Source organism: Bubalus kerabau, chromosome 17 (assembly GCF_029407905.1).
Source record: "Bubalus kerabau isolate K-KA32 ecotype Philippines breed swamp buffalo chromosome 17, PCC_UOA_SB_1v2, whole genome shotgun sequence".
Classification (NCBI taxonomy): domain Eukaryota; kingdom Metazoa; phylum Chordata; class Mammalia; order Artiodactyla; family Bovidae; genus Bubalus; species Bubalus kerabau.
Window position 1 is genome coordinate 23,068,987 of NC_073640.1, and position 14,477 is coordinate 23,083,463.

Genomic DNA, 14,477 nt, shown 5'->3' on the forward strand with positions numbered 1-14,477 from the left:
CACTTATATAGGCTTCCTATTTAGTCTGAGGTGCAGACATTCAAAGAAGGCACGAAAGGGGCAGAGCTGTGGTCCCAAATGGAATGTGATCTGGCCCTGCAGTCCTGACCTGACAAAGTGGGATTTTCTTTGATGAATTCATTAAAGAAGGCAGCATAGAGGTTAAGAGAGTAGACTTTGGAGTCAAACTCATGTGGGTTTGAATGCCAGCCCCTAGCTGTAAGGGCTTAGGCACTTAAAATGTTTATTTACACATTCATTTTAATCACTGGTTCATTTATTGTTTAGGTCAAGTTCTACACAAGCAGAGCCTGACATGGAAATAAAGTTGCCCTTGATCTACTGAGGAAGTCATCTTAGGTGAAAATTGCAAGGCACAGAGGACAGGATAGGGAAGTGAATGCTAGCCAAGGATGTAGTTCTAGGTAAGGTCTAAAGTTGGCCTGATCTGTGGCAGATTCTAAAACACACCTTATGCCACAGAGGTATCCTTATACCTTCTCTTTATATGGTAGTAAAATACCTTAACATAAAATGTACCATATTAACTCTTTTAAAGTGGACAGTTCAGTAGCACTAAGTACATTCACAGTGTTATGGAACCTCAGCCACCTTCTAACTCCAGAACTTGCCCTTCACCATAAAAGGAAATCCTGCCCCCATTAGTAATCACTTTCACTCCTCCCTCCTCCCAGTCCCTGGAAACTAGGAATGTGATTTCTCTCTCTATAGATTTGCTATTCTGGATATTTCATACAAATGGAATCATACCACATGTAACCCTTTGTGTCTGGCTTCTTTCATTTTACATTAATTACACTTTTGAGGTTCATCCACACAGTTCAGTTCAGTTCAGTCGCTCAGTCCTGTCCAACTCTTTGCAACCCCATGAACCGCAGGACACCAGGCCTCCCTGTCCATTACCAACTCCCAGAGTTTACCCAAACCCATGTCCATTGAGTCGGTGATGCCATCCAACCATCTCATCCTCTGTTGTCCCCGTCTCCTCCTGCCCTCTATCTTTCCCACCATCAGAGTTTTTTCAAATGAGTCAGCTCTTTGCATGAGGTGGCCAAAGTATTGGAGTTTCAGCTTCAGCATCAGTCCTTTCAATGAACACCCAGGACTGATCTCCTTTAGGATGGATTGGCTGGATCTCCTTGCAGTCCAAGGGACTCTCAAGAGTCTTCTCCAACACCACAGCTCAAAAGCATCAATTCTTCGGTGCTCAGCTTTCTTTATAGTCCAACTCTCACATCCATACATGACCACAGGAAAAACCATAGCCTTGACTAGACGGACCTTTGTTGGTAAAGTAATGTCTCTGTTTTTTAATATGCTGTCAAGGTTGGTCATAACTTTCCTTCCAAGGAGTAAGCGTCTTTTAATTCCATGGCTGCAGTCACCATCTGCAGTGATTTTGGAGCCCAGAAAAATAAAGTCTCATACTGTTTGCACTGTTTCCGGATCTATTTGCCATGAAGTGATGGGACAAGATGCCATGATCTTAGTTTTCTGAATGTTGAGCTTTAAGCCAACTTTTTCACTCTCCTCTTTCACTTTCCTCAAGAGGTTCTTTAGTTCTTCTTCACTTTCTGCCATAAGGGTGATGTCACCTGCATATCTGAGGTTATTGATATTTCTCATGGGAATCTTGATTCTAGCTTGTGCTTCCTCCAGCCCAGTGTTTCTCATGATGTACTCTGCATATAAGTTAAATAAGTAGGGTGACAATATACAGCCTTGACATACTCCTTTCCCGATTTGGAACCAGTCTGTTGTTCGATGTCCAGTTCTAACTGTTTCTTCCTGACCTGCATACAGATTTCTCAAGAGGCAGGTCAGGTGGTCTGGTATTCCCATCTCTTTCAGAATTTTCCACAGTTTATTGTGATCCACACAGTCAAAGGCTTTGGCATAGTCAATAAAGCAGAAATAGATGTTTTTCTGGAACTCTCTTGCTTTTTCCATGATCCAACAGGTGTTGGCAATTTGATCTCTGGTTCCTCTGCCTTTTGTAAAACCAGCTTGAACATCTGGAAGTTCATAGTTCATGTATTGCTGAAGCCTGGTGTGGAGAATTTTAAGCATTACTTTACTAGTGTGTGAGATGAGTACAATTGTGTGGTAGTTTGAGTATTCTTTGGCATTGCCTTTCTTTGGGATTGGAATGAAAACTGACCTTTTCCAGTCCTGTGGCCACTGCTGACTTTTCCAAATTTGCTGGCACATTGAGTGCAGCATTTTCACAGCATCATCTTTCAGGATTTGAAACAGCTCAACTGGAATTCCATCACTTCCACTTGCTTTGTTTGTAGTGATGCTTCCTAAGGCCCACTTGACTTCACATTCCAGGATGTCTGGCTCTAGGTGAGTGATCACACCATCATGATTATCTGGGTCGTGAAGATCTTTTTTCCACACAGTAGCAATGATCAGTATCTCACTCTTTTTTAAGGCTGAATAATATTCCATTGTATGGATATATTGCATTTTATTTATCCATTTATCAATTGATGGACATTTTGGTTTTTCCTACCTTTTGACTTCTGTGAATGTACATATATAAGTTCTTGTTTGAATTGTTTTCTCTTGGGTGTATCATAGGAATGGAATTGGTGAATCATTTGGTATGGGTATGGCTAACTTTTTGAGAAACTGCCAAACTCTTTTCCACAGTGGCTACAACATTTTATATTCCCACCAGCAATGTATGAGAGTTCCAATTCCTCCCCATCTGTGCCAACACTTGTTACTATTTATCTTTTTCATCATAGCCATCCTAGAAGACATGAAGTGGTATTTCATTGCAGGACACCAGACTTTTTCACCCTCAAGTCATTCAGTCATTTTCTGCAGGTTTCCCTTGGTGGGTTAATATCCTAACTGATGTGGTTTGTATCATTCAAAGGCAATTCTCCAGTGAAGAAAGTCAACTGTGAGCTGTTAACAGACCACACTTGCAACAGCTGAAAAAAATGTGTCCAGTACACTTATTCGCTTAACAGACTATATTGACAACCTAAATCACTGCAGATGGTGACTGCAGCCATGAAATTAAAAGACACTTACTCCTTGGAAGGAAAGTTATGACCAACCTAGATAGCACATTCAAAAGCAGAGACATTACTTTGCCAACAAATGTCCGTCTAGTCAAGGCTGTAGTTTTTCCTGTGGTCATGTATGGATGTGAGAGTTGGACTGTGAAGAAGGCTGAGTGCTAAAGAATTGATGCTTTTGAGCTGTGGTGTTGGAGAAGACTCTTGAGAGTCCCTTGGACTACAAGGAGATCCAAGATCCAGAATGGAGATCCAGTCCATTCTGAAGGAGATCAGCCCTGGGATTTCTTTGGAAGGAATGATGCTAAAGCTGAAACTCCAGCACTTTGGCCACCTCATGCGAAGAGCTGACTCATTGGAAAAGACTCTGATGCTGGGAGGGATTGCGGGCAGGAGGAGAAGGGGATGACAGAGGATGAGATGGCTGGATGGCATCACTGACTCAATGGACGTGAGTCTCAGTGAACTCCGGGAGTTGGTGATGGACAGGGAGGCCTGGCGTGCTGTGATTCATGGGGTCGCCAAGAGTCGGACATGACTGAGCGACTGAACTCACTCACTCACACTATGTCAGGCACTATATTAGATGTGCAAAGGATGTAAAGCAAGGCTCTGACCTAATGGAGTTAATCTTTTGCTGGAGAATTCCAACATTAATCAAATTAACACAGCAAAGTAAAACTGACGAATGCAGAGAAGAGGGATATGACGCTACAATCTATAGTAAGATTTAACTTAGGCAGGATGGTCAGAGAAGTCTTCCATGAGGAGTTCATGATCGAGATGTGTTCTAAAGAATAAGTGGGAAGGAACTTGGTAACTAGAAGGACCAGAACAGCATTCTAGGCTGAAGTAACAGTGGTCAGAGGCCTTGAGGGGAAGGAATGTGATGTGTTCTAAAACCTGAAGGGCATATGGATATGGTTGGGAAATGCAGGCGCCTAGTGCATTGAAGCAGAGAAGGCAATGGCACCCCACTCCAGCACTCTTGCCTGGAAAATCCCATGGGTGGAGGAGCCTGGTAGGCTGCAGTCCATGGGGTCGGTAAGAGTCAGACAAGACTGAGAGACTTCACTTTGTCTTTTCACTTTCATGCATTGGAGAAGGAAATGGCAACCCACTCCAGTGTTCTTGCCTGGAGAATCCCAGGGATGGGAGAGCCTGCTGTCTATGGGGTCGCACAGAGTCGGACACGACTGAAGCGACTTAGCAGCAGCAGCAATGCATTGAAGAAGCCTGGTGAGGTAGGTAGCAGCTACACCTACAGGATGACTCAAGGTATGTACTTTTATTCTAAGAGCAGTTGCAAGCAATGACAGGGAATTAAACAGAGGTAGTGGCATCTGATTTTTTTGTTTGTTTCCTTTTGCTTCTTTTTAGAAAAGATTTATTTACTTTATTTTGGCCTGGGTGGGTCTTCATCGCTGCATGTGGTCTTTTTCTAATGAGAGAGAACAGGGGCTACTCTCCAGCTGTGGTGCATGGGCTTATCACTGCAGTGATTTTCTTGTTGCATGGGCTCTAGGCGCAGGGGCTTCAGCAGTTGTGGTGCACAGATTTAGTTGTTGTGTGGCATGTGAGACCCTCTAGGACCACAGATCAAATGGTCACTCAGTTGCTAAAGAATCTGTCTGCAATGCAAGAGACCCCAGTTCGATTCCTTGGTTAGGAAGATTCACTGGAGGAGGGATAGGCTACCCACTCCAGTATTCTTGGGCTTCTCTGGAAATTCAGCTGGTAAAGAATCTGCCTGCAATGTGTGAGGCCTGGGTTCGATCCCTGGGTTGGGAAGATCCCCTGGAGAAGGGAATAGCTATCCACTCCAGTATTCTGGCCTGGAGAAATCCATGGACTGTATAGTCCATGGGGTCTCAAAGAGCTGGACATAACTGAACGACTTTCACTTTGTTTTTTACACTCCAAAGCAGATTCTTATCCACTGGACCATCAGGGAAACCCCTGATTTGTGTTTTTGATATCAATTTGCTTATGGTTTGGAGAACAGACTGGCATTATGGGAAATGTGAATCTTCAGATGAAACGAGTATACATGCCTTGCTGAGATTTTTCCATTGTCTTTGGTATCAGGGGGATGGATTCTTCCATTTGCAGGCCATGCTGACTATCCCTCATGGTGGTTTGTTTCCTCATTGGTTTGTAGTTTTTTTATGGTGAAGTGAGCTTCAGCAGAGCTTATTACCTATGAGAGCCCTGACTGCCTTGGACTGTGAAAATATTCCCACCAGATCTGATGTGGGACCTAGGGTCTCTGCATCGTATGGCTTGGAATTTGAGAGGGCACCATAAATAACAACCCTGTGTCCTATCTGGCTCAGAATCAGTTGGCATAAGCAGAGATTTCCCTACAATAGTATTGGTTTACAGATGGGGATATGGTTGAGGTTGGACAGCAATGGCTCAGATGCATGGAAACAAGAGGCCACTTAAAACTTCACCTGAAAATCAGGCTTACCCACCTAGTCACAGATAACAATAGAAAACTGCTGACTTTATTTGCAGGTGCTGTCCAGACCATTAACTGATAAACAGACTGCAAGGTAAAACAAACAAACAGAGTATGCTCTTAACAAGAAGAGATGAAGCACGTAAGAACTCCCTCCTACCAAAACTCCTAGTTTATCCCTCCCCACCTTTTCCCCTTGGGTAACCATAAGTTTGTTACCTACATTTGTGAGTCCATTTCTGTTTCGTAAGTAAGTTCACTTGTATCACGTTTTAGATTCCACATATAATTGGTATCATATATTTGTCTTTATCTGTTAGACTTACTTCACTTTGTATGATAATGTCTAGGTCCATTCATGTTGCTGCAAATGGCATTTATTCATTCTTTTATTATGGTTGAGTAGCATTCCATTGCCTGTGTGTGTGTGTGTGTGTGTGTACCATGTCGTCTTTATCCATTCATCTGTTAATGGACATTTAGGTTGCTTTCATGTCTTGGCTATTGTAAATAGTGCTACCATGAACAGTGGGGTGTATGTATCTTTTCAAGTTATAGTTTACCCCCAGATATATGTCCAGGGGTGGATTGAGAGCTTTAGTTGAAGTGTAAAATGTCCTCAGACCTAGGGGGAGATTAGAGAGTATTTCTTGAAGGAAGGGAGTCTTGAACCGGGCCTTGGCTGGTATGTCACTGTTTATTTAAAAAATATTGAGTAGCTACTACATGGTGGGCCACACTAGTGATGATAGAAATTGACAGAGGAAGATGATGGCATTCCATGCTGAGGTTATAGATTAAACAAGAGCCATTTCTGATGTGGATACTAAAAGAAGTAGTAGTGAATTATTTAATACACTTGCTTGTAGCAGATACACTTGGTGCCCTGATATATAACCTTGACACCCACCATTCCTGTTGAAGAGTTTTGCTAGTAGCATCTGAGCATCTTTACCAAAGGCTTCTCTGGCTATGAGGGTAGGTGAGGCAGATATTAGTGCCTATAGGAGCAGCTCCAACCAATGATGAATAGGAGTTGATGTATATCCCAGTGTTCTGGCCCCTTAGGTGGGTCAATTCTGAGATGTATTTTCCCATGTAGGCATCAATTCCAGTTGCTCATAGTGGAAATGACTCATTAATGCCCTGGATTAACTTCTTTGACTGTTTCACTTCCCCATTGTCTACTGGCACTTCTTGAGATCAAACTCTTGAATCAAATACTTAAACTTACTTTCTTGAGAACTTCTTCTAGACAAGTTAAAAACATTTATCTTTCTATAAAGTAAAAGTCCATATTGTTATCATCTAGATAACAATAAGAGGTTATTAATTATGTAAAAACACAATTAAATATCATGTTAAAAAGATAATTGCAAATTCATATTTGTTATATCATTTATCCATCAAATTTATTGAGCATTTTGGTTGAACAATGTTAAGCAAAAATGAATAGTATCAAACTCTGCTCATTGAATATTACTTTCATGTGAATAGTCATTAAGTTGACTAGAATAAGCTTGGGATTTTTGTTTAAATAGGTTTATCTTTCTTCCATTGGAATAATTCTAATAAATTTGTAACAGCATGATACAGTGTTGATTCAGCTGCCCTTTATTATTTTTGGGGGGATAGGATTAGGAATATTTAAAGGTTTGTTGTTGATTTCTACCATTTTGTATCTTCCAAATTTTCCTACAGTGAAAATATTTAATCAAATAAATATTCTCTTTGCAAACATTTTTATTTTATTCTTCTAAAAGTAAAATTATGGCCCAAATTACATTTTATGGACAGAATATATAACCAAAAGTTCATTTCCTTGTCATACTTCATGAGGGACAGATCATGTTTCCCTCATCTTGATATCCACCCCACTCCCAACTTTTCCACAGGATTTATCAAGAGACTTACATATAGTAGATGCTTGATCAATAGATACTGATTTAATTTGTTTACTGAAAATAATCACTTTAGGTAAGCTTTATAAAATAGTTATTTTAAAAGATCTGGTCAGAGGTCACTCTTTCTAAAATACAATTTCCCAAGATTTAACATTGTAGGAGGGATGGTTAGTTAACCTTTCACCAAAAAGGTTTTCACTGCCCTTCCATGGGGTACAGTTGTTGGAAAGAGGCCACCCTGGCAGGGGGCACCTTCCCCCGACTTCCTGCATCAGCTGCCCTTTAAATGTCAAACACAATCCACATGCCATCTAAGGACACTTTGAGCCTAAAGTGCCATTCTGAACCAACTGTGGAAACTGTATTGTCTTGGGGTCACCCATCATGCTTATTGTGAAGTTAGGACTTGGGCGATCCTCAAGACTATTTAATCAGGGATCAACCTACTTTTGAAGAACAGGCTGGGATTATTTGACAGTGTAGTGCAAAGTTCCCTTCGATGGTGGTACAATCTTTTCATATCCTATTATTCTCAATGCACATACACACAAATAATAATAATGATAACCACTAGTAGGTATTTCATTAAAGTCCAAATTCCAATACTTTACATAATAAGCCATTTTAATTTTTTCATATTCTATTCTAGACTTTGGCCACAGATAAATATCATTTTTTTATGTGATTATAAATTTCCTATATTTTGTTCATTTCTTTTAATATTTTTTGGCAGCATTTTTTCCCCCACAAGGGTTTGCCCAATGCTTTTTAGAAAGATGTTAAAGATAAAATCCTTCTAGCTGAAATGAGTTTGGATCCTCTGTGCTGAAACCATACTTGGGGACTCAAAAAAAGAGCTACTTTTAATTTCTGTTTTCTACTCAAAGTAATGGCCTCCTGGCTCCAACTTCTTTCAGGGATTAATACATTTGGATGATTGTCTCAAGTGGGAGGGTGCCATAGGAAACCATGTGTAGGGCCTCGGCACTTGGCAATGTTCGTTTATTTGCCATTTATTCACTCATGCATTCATTCAACAAACATTCACTCTCTGTTGCCCCCCAGACAGTGGTTGGGATGCTATCTGCAGGTCAGTATTGGAGGCCCGAGATCATAAGGGATCAGGAGCAGGAAGGTGTAAGAGATGAATGAATACTAGAGCTGAGGATAAGTAACCAACTATTCTCAGAAAACAAAGGCACCAGGGGAGCAGAAATGAACAGATGACCCCAAGTACCAGAGACTGGGGCATAATGAAAGGTTTGTAATCTAATCCAGCAGATAGGCAAGAACTGGAAAGACAAGCCATAAATGCTCAGCAGACAGTCCAGATCAAAGGGTGGGGTGATCAGGCATGAGGACCACAGATTTGAGGCAATAATGTCAGGGATAAATCTTGAAAAGGACAGCAAAGACCTGCCTTGGTACAACTTCTTTCTTTTTCTTGGTTTTGTATTTTTTTTAATTTTATTTTATTTTTAATTGGAGGATAACTACAACATTGTGATCGTTTCTGCCTTGGTACATCTTGAATGTCACCCCTATGAAGGCAGAAAGTCCAAGCATGGGACTTCTCTGGTGGTCCAGTGGTTGAGAATTCGCCTTCCAATATAGGGTATGCAGGTTCAATCCCTGGTCGAGGAACTAAGAGCCCACATGCCTCAGAGCAACTAAGCCTTCATGACACAGCTCCTGAGTCTGCACGCTCTTGAGCCTGCATTTCACAACTGGTAAGAAGTCCACACACCTCAATGAAGAATCTGCGTGATGCAGCTAGAACCAATACAGACAAATAATAAATATTTTTTTTAAAAAAGAAGCCCAAACATGGTGTATCTATGATCTGCTCCTGGGATATAGGAGAGTTTTATGGACTTGAGCCAGATCCCCTGGCTTTGAGTCCCATGTGGAAGCCAAGTGACCTCAGGTAAGTTATTTGCCCTCCTTAGAGGGCCACAGTTTCTAGATCCATAAAATGATGATGACCTATAAGTGCTTAGCTCTTAGGGTTGAAATGAGGCCTAAATAATTAATCCTTGTCCTTAAAAGAGTGCCTGACACAAAGTCAGTACATATATAAAAGTTATTAAATAAAAGTAATACATAGTGAAAGAATGCATTTCTTGATAATTCTTGATTAATTCTTTTTGGTGTCCATAACCACCATCATTTTTAGAAGTTTAAACATCTGAATGAACTCATAGTCTTTCTGTCTACTTATCTGCATGTGGTTCTAACCATGGCTTCCATCCTCACTATGGTAACCACCATCTCCTACCTATTTTCCCCAGCACTGGGTGCCTACACTGTTGTGTCCTCTTCATTACTGAGCCAGTTTGAAGCATCTTTTCTTTAAATTTTATTTGATTGAAGTCTAGTTCATTTACAGTGTTGTGTTCATTTCTGTCATACAACAAAATAATACAATTCTACATACATATACACTCTTTTTTATGCTCCTTTCCTTTATGGTTTATCACAGGATACTGAATATAGTTCCCTGTGTTATACAATGGGACCTTGTTTATCCATTCTGTATAGAATACTTTGTGTCTGTTACTGAAGCATCTTTAGTAGCTGGGCCAGGCACTCAGTTGTCACATATCAGAGCCTTACATTTTTTGCCTGTCTTGTGTCTTTGAGTGTTGATACTGAGTGATACTCCTTGGTTTCTCTAAAACCTCCAGATCTGCTAGCTGGTTCTGTAGCAGCATGGCGCCTCCGGTGATACCTTCCATTCAGAAAGTCATATCTTACTCCAGTCTGGTCAGGGGTGGAGACTTCGATGCAGGGCTCCTCACAGCCAGACTTTACGACTTAGCAAGAGGACCAAAGCCACCCCTGCCCTAAGTTCATGCTTTTTTGAGTCAGGCAGGAGGCATTTCTTTGAAAATTCCATCAGGATGCTCTCGCTCCCAGGCCTTTCCCCAGATCCCAAGCCTTTGAAGCATTGTCAAGGAGGCCTCAGCTGCTTGGTGGAAGGCCTTACTCCAGAAAGGTGTCATCATTTCAGTGGATAACAACGAACAGTAAGAGAGACTAAAGTATCGTACACTGCCGCCTGCCGAGGCCCCGAAGCAAGAATTGTGTGATGACTAAGGAAGAGGGCACAAAATCCACTTTCTTTCCTCTTCTATTTCTTTTACAGAAAGACTCTTTGTTTTTGTCATTCTATGCACGAGCTAAACAGATTACAGTAAAGAGAAATGGGGCAGGCCCAGGTATCTAGGAGATGGGAGAGAATTTGCATTCTAATTGTGGAACACATCAAAAGGCTATTCTTCCTGCCTCCAACTGCAAGGTACAGTTCAGTTTGGAGACTGTTTAAACAAGACCGTACCCCTTCCTTCAAATTCTAGCTGGGGAAGCCTCTCACGATGACCCAGGGAACCCTGGAAGGAAAAGGCAACAGCAGTGGGCACCCAGCTGGATTTGACAGTTGAAAACTGTTTATGTTATTTCTGTATTTTAGGGTGTCCCTATTTTCAAAAAAGAAGAAATGCTGTAAGTTGATTAACAAACTTGACTATATCAAATGGTGACTTTTGGTAAAATAATGTACTCAACACACCCAACACGCACACACACACCATACAGTGATTGTCTGATTTGTCTTGTGGAAAATGTTGTAAGTTTACTTTTAAGGAACAGGATGGAAAATGGGGCTGCTGCTAGGTGGTTCCCGTGCCTTCCACCTCCACCCCCCAGATGGTTCTGTCCGAGATGTTTCAGGGAGAGAGTGCCTCCCTAAACACCCTGAATCCCATGGAGAGCCTCACCCCTCATCTGCCCACCCCCCAAGAAGCACTTTGAGGACTTTCCTTGTGATCCAGTGGTTGGGACTTTGCAGGTTCAGTCCATGGTTGGGGAGCTGGGACCCCGCGTGCATGCCCTTCAGCTAGGAAACAAAGGCATGGAGTCGAAGCAATATTGCAACAAATTCAATACAGAATTAAAAAAAAAAAAAAGAATCTTTCTGCATGCTTTAATTCCAGCTCTTTCTTTCTTTCTTTCTTTTCCTTTCAAAAACCATAGACTTCCGACAGAGACTTCCACTGGGAGCAAAGCATTCTCTGTTGGTTTGGAATAAACCGGAAAATCCTCTCCTGTCTCAGCTCCCCTTCACCACACACACACATACACACACTGAAACCCAGCTCCAGTGCTCTGTCTGCACCGTCCCATTTCTGCCCCTTCCAGCAGACTTATTTCATAAAAACGTCAGCTATTAAGTTAACATTATTTAAGGGGCTTTGGGTTTTAGTTCCTGAATGCAACCTAAGCTGGAAGGGGAAAGGCCAGCCATGAAGGCCCGGCTGTATAAAACCTGATCCACAGAGGTACTAAATCAATAACCTGGCTGTGGGCTCCCTGCGCTTCTCTATTTATCACTGCAGCACCGATAAGGATCTGATTTAGAGTGAACCCTTCTGAGGGTCCAAGTCCGACGCAAGCTGTAATATGATCTGCGGGGGAGGGCTGATAACCCGAAACAATGTGAAGAAATCCTGTCAGATAAATAAAACAAACTGTTTGTCCATTAAATAGCGCTGTCAGAAAGAGGCCAGGGAAGTGAAACAGAGCTAAGTTCAATTCTTTTATGGAGACACAAAGCCAGGAACACCTGAAGCAAGCTGGGGAAATAACCTCACTCAGAAATAAATGGAGAGGGTGTTGGGGAAGGGAGGTAGTGATCGGATTTAGTGAGGTCACTATAATCTTTGATCTCGGCAAATCCTGTACCCTCCCTGGAGCCTGGCCACAGTCATCTGTGAAACGGGACCCATTGCCTGGTGTTGCCCACCTCCCTGGGTGGTGGATGTGATTCTATGGACGAATTACATAAAATGCGTTCTGAAGAAGAAGGAAGTGACTCCAGGAAGCTCAGAAATGCAGATGCCTACAGAGGATGAACTGGTTACAGAAATGCTTGAATCAGAGAAGGAAGAGGAAAGTCTTCCTTGACTCCAGGGGCGACAGAGACTCAGCGCCATCAACATGGCGGCACCGAAACACAGCCTGCTGCCACCGAGTCTTCCAGTTTTCTTCCAAAGAAGTTCAAGATATGGATTTTAATGGGAAATAAAAATTTGAGGTGTTCACAGTGACAGTTAAGAACGTTTTAGAATTCTATGTGCTTAGTTTAAAAGTCCTTTGTATGTAGTTGAAAAACTATGGGCTAGATGCGGTTGTGGTCTGTGACCTCGGGACAAAGGCAAGGTGGGGTTTTTCATGATTCCCAACATGGATCCTGTACTTCATGCCAGACAGAACTTGGGGACATGAAGGAAGCAGAAAAGCCGCGTCTGTCCTCAAATCCACTGATAGACCTCACCTGTGTGTCAGTGTCTTCAACTCTGAGATGCCATTCTGCTGGATTTATATACCACCCCTCATTGAGCACTGCACAGATTCTTCAGATAACAGAGATTCTCTCCTACTGGATATATTATGGTTTAACTGTCTCCTGAGCTTTTCATTCCTAGAGAACTTTGGCCCTGTCGGTATTTTTCAACGGAAGCACTGATGGCATTTTGTACAGACACTAAATGTCAATGGCTCCCTGGCCACCAACCACAAGTCTTAAGACAACCAAAAAAAAAAAAAAAAAAAAAAATGCCCCTTTACTTTAAAAACAAGATGCAAAACAACCCTCTGCTCTTTCGCAGTTGCGGAAACCAGAGTCCCATTCTGGTTCTTGAAGAAGACCACAGATGGTCAATGTAACCAGGTCTCTGAGGTGGGCTTCTTAAAGAAGCCCAGAGAGTCTTTACTCTGTGAGTCCTAAGCTTCTTAGAATAATACAGAGCAAGCCAGCAGACAGGAAACAAGGGTTTTCTGGAGAAAAGTCTGTGGCTTTGATTTCAACTCCAGGTTCTGAGTCACCAGTATTATTTCTTAAACAAGCAGGATCCCGGGCATCATTCTGGCAGGCCTGAGGCTATAGCCCAGGGACATTTATTTTTATAGACAGCTTCACTGGTGAATCATTGGGCTTCCCTGATGGCTCAGATGGTAAAGAATCCACCTGCAATTCGGGAGACCTGAGTTCAATACCTGGGTTGGGAAGATCCCTTGGAGGAGGGAATGGCAGCCCACTCCAGTATTCTTGCCTGGAGAATTCCATGGACAGAGGACTGGAATTCTCTGCATCCTGGTGAGCTACAGTCCATGTGGTCGCAAAGAGTAGGACACAACTGAGAAACTTTCACTTCACTGGTGAATCTAGACCATTTTGACAGCTACTGCTTTAATCAAAGCATTAATACTTTCTTGTCTTTCTCAGACTTACTTGTTTTACAGAATCACCTGGAAAGCTTTACAAAATATGGCTCTTTAGGAACCAGTCTGGGAGACTTATATGATTTGGCTGTTGGATCAAATTTTTACATAACACTTGTGAGTAACGGAGCTCTTGTATCTTTGCTATGTTTTTGGAGAGGTTGATCTGTTTATCCCCGCATTACAGATAGCAAAACTGACACCCAGAAATGGAACATGACCATTGTGCCCAAAGTTAGAATAAGAATCAAATGTCTTTGTCTTTCTCCCAGAGTGTTACCATCACCTTTTCCTGCAGAATCTAAGGCCAACTTGCTGCATTCAAGCTGATCTTTGGATAAAATTAATTTTCTGAAGCAGTGGTCATGGGGTATCTCTTTGTATTGAACTGTATTTTCTCTTGAACTTTGTGTTTGTTATTGAGTAATTCTCTTTCCCCATCAGGCAGGAAGTAGTTTCTGTGCTTCCTTGGCTTTGAGGTGATTTCTGGCAGAGCCCAGAAATCCAAAATCTCAGCTCATTGAGTAGCCAACTGCATGAAGATCAAGGGGTTCCTCAAATCAAGGAGGTAGTTCTTAGAGACTAAGGGAGGAGGAGATAGAGGTTCAGCATCAAAATTAAAATAATGAAAAATACAGATAATGTGAAATATTTTGCTTACCTAAGTCTTTAGACCCAGAGTCAGATAGGCAGTCTTTAATTGTGATATAACTGAGCTATTGGCATCTTCAGTTGAACCATTTCAGAAGAAGTTAGTCTGGTACTAAG